The 7939-nt window shown below is 40.0% G+C and overlaps 1 long non-coding RNA gene across 1 annotated transcript in view; it reads left to right on the forward strand.

The window, feature by feature from the left end:
• The first annotated feature begins 7434 nt into the window (after positions 1-7434).
• The window catches only part of LOC139181168 (uncharacterized), a 13559-nt gene continuing 13054 nt past the window's right edge, over positions 7435-7939 (forward strand). The window contains exon 1 of the long non-coding RNA XR_011565250.1: positions 7435-7532. This is a non-coding gene — a long non-coding RNA (uncharacterized lncRNA). The remainder of the gene's footprint in view (positions 7533-7939) is intronic.

Here is a 7939-nt window from a genome sequence, read left to right on the forward strand (position 1 = left end):
GCTTTATTGACTATGCCAAAGCCTTTGACTGTATGGATCACAACAAACTGTGGAAAATACATATGTATGTATGTATGTATGTATATATATATATATGTGTGTGTGTGTATGTATGTGTGTATATATATATGTGTGTGTGTGTATGTATGTGTATATATATATATATATATATATATATAACAAATCACGTTGCTGTATACCAAAAACTAAACACAATGTGGTAAATCAATCATACTTCATTTTTAAAAAGAAAGAAATTGCAGTTGCAGAGCTAAATATTGTAGGACCCAGTAATTGCTGGTGTCATAGATAACATTAAAGTTAATACCATAAATGCTGACATTTAGCAATAACCTTTAGAAGCAGTCTTTGGTACTTTATCAAATCTTCACACCAATTAGTAGTAAATGGTTCTCAGGGAACATTAGAGCTACACCTTGTCTACTTAGAAACATGTTCAAGTAACTTTTGCATATATATGATTTTAAAGCTCTTTAAAGATTATCTATTTAAAAGCCTTTAACTATTTTACTTAAGCCATCTCAATTAGTTTAAAAAGAGTGACACATTAACATCTTGTGTTTGGACAAGATGATCGTTCAGAAGAACACTTCTGCTTCCCCTACCAGCAGGGGACAATGGGCACTGAGGACAGTTTGCTAATTTGCAAATATCACAGCAGATCACTTTCAATCCACAAACATCTAGTCCTCTTCTGGGTTTTTCATTCAGTTATACACTTATACTTTCTCATGTAATTATAAATTTGCATATAACGTCACTGTTAGTTACTCACATTCTAAAAGCAAATATGCCATAAACGCTCATACAATGCATTTGAAAACAAAAAAAGATCTTCACAATTACAACTGCCTGCCTTCATATGTAGCAGCAACAGTTAATAGGAGAAAGGTAAAAGACACCTAGAGATGATTTACAAAATTGCTAAATTTCCACTATGTATTTGTCCTCAGCTGATCGCCTACTCATTGCTGAACAAAATAGTTATGATTAAAGGTTTAATCAAGTATCAATTTTCTTCACCATTTGTATACATCTAGATTAAATTCACAGTTTGCAGTTCCCCATTTTAAATGACTCCCACAAAACTATAGGCTTCCCTGATGGCTCAGATGGTAAAGAATCTGCCTGCACTGTGGGAGACCTGGGTTCAATTCCAGAGTCAGGAAAATCCTCTGGAGAAGGGAATGGCAACCCACTCCAGTATTCTTGCCTGGAGAATTCCATGGACAGGGGCTACAGTCCATGGGATTGCAAAGAGTCAGACATGACTGAGCTACTAACACTTTCACTTTCACAAAAATATAAAGGAATCCTATAACTAAAAACACATTTAGCAATAAGGCTGTATTTAGAACAATGAATTCAAAATGGAGAATTGTTTACAAGTTAAAGACAGGCACAACCTAAATGATGTCCCCCCCGCATATGTTTGGATAGACACAGACTATCTTCTACTTTTATATACATATTGTTTTAATGAGAATGTACTCTGTTACCAACTACAACAGACTTTCAGGAATTGCTCATATGAATTTTTAATTTTTTTCAGCCCCTGGCTCTGAAGAAGTCTAGCTTGTTGAAGAATCTTTCATTGCTCTCGAAACATACACTACAAATATAAAGGAAAAAAGTGATAAAATGTGGGCAATGTTTAATATTTGGAAAGCATGTTTATACATTAAGCTTTAAAGGAACTCTCTCTAACTCAATGCTTGTTAACATTTCCTGTTTTGAAAACTTTGATGACCAAGTTGAAGTAACTGTGTTCACCACTACAAGACAGAAACCATATAATAATCCGACCCTATCAGTCACTGAGTAGGAGATTTTCTTTCTTAACAATCTTCAAAACATGTCATTCTTGATGTCAAAATCCACAAATGACCCTTCCAATACTGTGTTTATCACGGGTAGGCAAAATCTACACAGTAATTCTTCCTAACAGTAATTGCTGAGGAACTATTCTTTCTTAATAATACTCAAAATATATATTAATTCTTGGCCCTTTCAGTATGAACATAGATGATGCTTCTGATAACACTATCCTTTCTGTTCTTTGACCTAAACTCCAACAATAATCTTACACTCTTCCTTACATTAGCCACTCACTTATATAGTCATACCCCATAGTCATGGGATTTGGTCATTCCCAAGAACTGCCCTAGATACATGATATTAATAAGAGCAAGGACTTACTCAGGAACTATGGGCAAGGTATGGTTCCAACCACTTTATGATCTCATTTTTTTTTTATTCCTCAAAACAACTCTGTGAGGTACATACTCTCACTGTCTCCCCTTCCATAGATGAGGAAACTGAGGTATACAGATAAGCAGTCTGTCCTTGGTTTCACAGCTAGCACTGGTCAACCAGAATTGGATCCCAAACATTTACCGTTCCGGGGTCTGGGCCCTAGACCACTGTACTATATATACTCTTTTTGCATTTCCCCCAGCATTCAACCACTACCTCCCTGTTTCGTACTTCATTCCCTTTCTTGCTACATACAGGTCAACACTACATCAGGATTAACATCTTTTGATGCCAGGACTGTTCATTGTCCCCAACCCCCACTCTCTTGACTTTCTCTTTCCTCCTTCTCAGCTTAAATCTTGCCAACGATCATTACACCTATGCCCTGGCGATGTACCTTGGCCCCTTCTCTGTCAGTCTTCATGACTAAACCCCAGTCCTCGGAAATCCATCTCTCCAGCTGCTCTGCATCAGCCATGTGGAGTGGTCTCACTTTAAATTCATGATCACTTTGACAGCAACCTAAGTTGCACCCGTAAATACTGCTTGGCAATTATATCTCCTTGGTCCTCTCGGGAAACAATTCCAGGCCTTCTTCTCTGTCCCCCAAAAGCAACAACTTATCCACCATCCTTACTCCTAAACCGTGAACTTACTATTTCACTAAATAAACTGAGGCACTCCCAACAGAACACTCATTCTCCCTTCGCTACATCTCCCATCCACCTTCATCCATATGAGTTCAGGGACTCTACCTTCTCTCCTGAGTATCATTCCTGAGCGATTGCTAATTGAAACTTTGATACAATAAGCTGATTTTAAAGCTAGGGCTGATACTAACAGCTAGTTTTTCTTCCTGTTCTCGGGCTTTCTGCATGTCTATATCCCACTCCTGAAACAAAGTCTGAAACTGCTGAGCATAATTGAGATAAAGATTCTGCCTGTAAAACATAAGAAAGAGCAATGTCAAACTCCACAAAGATACAAACAAATATCAACTGTATTTAAAACAAAATTGATTTGAAACAATTTACACTATAAAAGGAAAAGGCAGTAATAGCACAATAGCAGCTGAAATATTCTCATGGGAAACAGAGAGGTTAAGTGGATAACTTACTCTTCAATTCCAAAAGTACTGCTCCTGACTGAATAAAAACAGACACTATCACACATGCTCTCTGTTGAGGTCTTTTAATGGACCAGAACCTGGTGGTCTGGAGTCGGCAATAAGAGAGTAAAGGAGAGAGAAAGAGGCTGATATTCCTTGGTTTACAGAGAAAACCAATAAAGCCCCTGGTACGGGGCTTGCACTGCTCACAAAGGCACAAGGCACCTTCTCGAAGGGGTGAAGGCACAGGGCGCCTTCTCGAGAGGGTCTTAGAAGCCGAGGCAAGAAAGTGAGCTCAGTGAGCCTCTGTGCTCCAGAGAATTAGCCTGAGAGAGAGAGGGAGAGAAAGACACGGGGACCAAAGCTCTGATGAAGCAAAGGTGTTTTATTCAACATTGTGTGGGTATTTATACTGTCTTACAAGGCAGCTATTTTCAGCAGCTGCTACAGCTAAGTCGCTTCAGTCGTGTCTGACTCTGTGTGACCCCAGAGATGGCAGCCCACCAGGCTCCCCCATCCCTGGGATTCTCCAGGCAAGAATACTGGAGTGGGTTGCCATTTCCTTCTCCAATGCATGAAGGTGAAAAGAGAAAGTGAAGTCACTCAGTCATGTCCGACTTTTAGCGACCCCATGGACTGCAGCCCACCAGGCTCCTCCGCCCATGGGATTTTCCAGGCAAGAGTACTGGAGTGGGGTGCCATTTCCTTCTCCATTTTAAGCAGAGATAAAATAAAAACTTACAAGTTATCAAGGAAACATGAGGTCATCCATATGAAAGAGAGAGGGTTGTAAATAATCACTTTTACATATGGTTCATAAAAAGAAAGAGGGTTGTAAATAGTTATTATCACCGTATGGAAAAACCAATGAAGGAAATGCATGCATTCTTAAGCCTCTGGGAGCAGTTTGCTACTCCACTTAATAAGGGACAGAGGATTCATGACAGATCCAAAACAGCACACAGGAATCCTCCTGTTAAATGCTTCCTGACAATTCCTCCTATTTTATTATATTTATAAAAAAGGTCCTGACCAATTGAGTTTGTTTGGTATTAACCACCTTATAGAAAGGCAAAGATAAACAACAAATATAATTTCCAAGACAATCACCAAAGTTATAGTTCCAGACCCGATGCTGTCGGTAATACTTTGAAACTGTCCTCATGGGTCTAGCCCAGATAATTGATCAGCTAGTTGTTTGGCTAACGTTTCCAAATTCGTGGAAGAGGGGAGACGTTTAGAAAAAGTTTCAAAGATTTCCTTTTGCAGTAATTGTAGATTCAGAGAGGCATTATCATGTATATTTTGTAAATGAAATTTGATTTGTTCCCAGTTGTAGACAATGATTAAAATGAACAGGAGCAACACAAAATTGAAGTAATCTGGAAGCAAGTCCAGTCATGGGACCTTCTTCCCAGGGTCGTTCAAGATTTACTGGTAACCAGAAATTGCGTTGAGATCGAAGAATCAAAACTGAATCATTTCTTAAATAGATCGAGGAGTTAAGACAAGTATACAGTTTGCAATTAATGCAAGTTATAGAACCTAAAGTCTTATTAAATTGTAAATTTCCTATGGCTATAACAAAAGGAAGTGAGACACAGGCCTGTATAAAATATGACTGATTATAGCAAAAGAAACAGTTACTATGAACACAACTGGTCCCTGTGAAATGTCCAGTCCAAGTTCCAAGTTCTTCAGTGCTCGCAGCAAGTTTCCAAATGTCCCATTGTTCAGGCCCACTCCGTTTATCAAGGACAATCTTAGGACAAGGTGGGGCTAATCTACCATCAAGCCACCCAAGAAGTCCTTTGTCATGGTAATGCTCCATCACAGTGTCAGTGACCTTCCATGTCACTTGCATAACATAGTAATACACCATGCTATTAACCTCTTTTGAGCAGTTAGATAACCACATACCATGGGGAACCTGATCAACAATTGTATAATTAGCCACAAACATTAATTTTGCTGATTTGGCTTGACATTTGTCCCAAGGAACAGGAGTATATGTAAAGTTCTTATAAGTAAACCCTTTGCATAATGTTATTTGTTCTTTCCCTAACACTTTTCCTAAAGTCTCAGTACTGTAAACATGGTTCACAGACAAGGAAAGGGCAATAAATAGTCAAAGCAATGTCCGAAAATCCTTTTTGGGAGGCAGGGCGAAAGCCCAAGTTTGTTGGCTAACATTTCTGCACAATTCTGCTGGGCCCATGCACAAGGGAAGGACTTCATAGCCTAAAGAAATGTTAATTAGTTTTCCCTCCTCCCCAGGGTGTGAGGGCTCTTTCACATTCCAGGGAGGGGGCATATGGAGTCATTGGTTGATAGGATCGGTCTTTTCTCTGTCCATTCTATGACCTACAATAGAGGGGGGTTGGGTATGTAAGCTCAGTAAGTGTGATTAGTCAGAGCTCGAGCGGGGAGATGTAGAGGCCAAGAGACTGAGCATTGCCAGGAGAATGTATTCAGGTCTCTGAGGCATTCCCTGTTGAGAGACCAAATTTCAGCTCGATTAGTAAGGGTTTTTATTCATCCCCAAGTGTGGAGATCATAAGGGTGATGCCATCGAGGGTGGTGCTTCCTGGAGATCTTTAGAGCCGCCATGGCCCGTATTGAAATTTCTTCCTCCTGGGATCTTTGTTGTCCCATCTCCATTTTGAAGGCCGGGGCCTGCCGGGGTCCTGCCCTGGTGGATCCAGGGAATTCAAAGCAGGGACGGCGTCAGCGAGAATCAGGAAACAATTGCTTAATTAAACGTTAATTAAGGATATAAAGAGTGGTGAAATAAGGATAGCTCAACGAAGAAATTCAGTGAAGAATAGAGGCTGAATAAAATTCCAAAGCAAGGAATTTACGTCACCTACATAGGCCGCAGGCGTCCTCCCATTCTCCTGAAGGAGAGAAGACACTAAGGCCTCCCCGGTCAGATCTTAGAAGCCCAGGCAGTTAGTAGGCTTGACAAGCTTCCCCACCCCAGAGGAAAATTCAGCCAGAAGGTGAGAGAAAGAACGACATGGGGAGACCAAAATTTGGTGAACAAAAAAGGGGGTACTTTATTTTCCAAAGTAGTTTTATACCTTAAGTTGTGCATAGAGGATAATGGGGGAAGGGGTAGAGTCATGCAAGGACAGCAGTCCCTGATCCTAATCGAAGCCAGGCTTTCAAACTTATCATATGCCAAAGTTTAGGTTATTTACATCATCTTCTGACCAGGAGGCCTGTTAACATTTTAAGAAACTTATTTTTCTCTAAAGGTGATTATTCTAAAGTCAGGCGCCAGCCTCCAAAAGCATTAGATAAAGTTGCATTCCTATAGGGCAAAGGTATGGTGGGCTAAATCAAGAAAAGAATTAAACTCAAGGGTCCAAGGTTACAAACATTAAGCTACTACTTACATTTCTATACACCAATTATATCAATCAATACACTGCCAGGGACACAGTAGGTAAGGGATATGGAGACTTAGCAGCAAACATTGGCCAAACAAGTGAAAAACCCTTCACCAATACAATTTATAATCAATCTTTTAACTGCTCAAAGGAATCTGTATTTAGACAGTTTAGAACATCTCATTCCTCTCGCAGTTGGGAGGCTCTGAACAATCACATGTGGCCGGAAAAACCTATTCAGGCAGGCTAGAGGACTTCCAAAGGAGTTTGTAGGTTGAAACACTGTCACACCCAGGAATTATTAACTGAGCTGTAAGTTAACTCCTTTTTTTCAGAGAGAGGTGGGGGGGACAGCCCCCCGTAAAGTCAGAGGTGTAGGTGACAGCACAAAGCAGAAAGTAGGCAGACTCTGGTTTTGGGGGTAGATGCTCGAGAATTTCCAGGTGGACTCCTGAGGCTCAATCCAGCCTTTGTGTATGCCGAGCCTCCTTCCTCATGACCTTTGCCATGGGCGGAGCTCCTCACGCTGGCTCCTGGCAGGGGCCCCCTTGGGTCTACTCTTCTGAAGAGGAAGCCATGTGAGTTCGTTGGATCCATCTGGGGAAATACAAGCATACTCCTTTTCTGTAAGATTAGCTTCCCCGATTTCCATTGTTTCGTTAACCCGTCTTGGTACCAAATGGGCAGAGGAAGAGAAGAGTCCTTCTGTTCCTCAAAATGCTTTTCTGCTATCATTAAAATATCTCCCTGTGGTAAGTTTAAAAAATTTAAAACAAATAAAGCTGTATTAACAATAGTTATGGGTTTAGAAAATATCTTATGTTGGAATCTAGTAAAGTCTGCTTTAGATGAGGAAGACAGTTAGTATTCCTTTGTATTCCCCCTTTAAAAATTTTTTATTTGCCACTTTAGTCTGTGATGTGCTCGTTTGACTATGCCTTGTGCCCGTGGATTATAAGGAATACCTTTAATATGTTTAATAGAAAAAGATTGTAAAAATTGTTTAAAGTGTCTAGAAATACAGGCAGAGCCATTGTCTGTTTTTATAGGAGTTCCCATTACAGCAAAACAAGCTAATAAGTGAGTTATAACGTGTTATGTAGCCTCACTGTAAAGAGGTGTGGCCCAAATAAAAGAAGAATTAGTGTTGATACAGACA

Source organism: Bos indicus, chromosome X, assembly GCF_029378745.1.
Source record: "Bos indicus isolate NIAB-ARS_2022 breed Sahiwal x Tharparkar chromosome X, NIAB-ARS_B.indTharparkar_mat_pri_1.0, whole genome shotgun sequence".
NCBI classification, from domain to species: Eukaryota; Metazoa; Chordata; class Mammalia; order Artiodactyla; family Bovidae; genus Bos; species Bos indicus.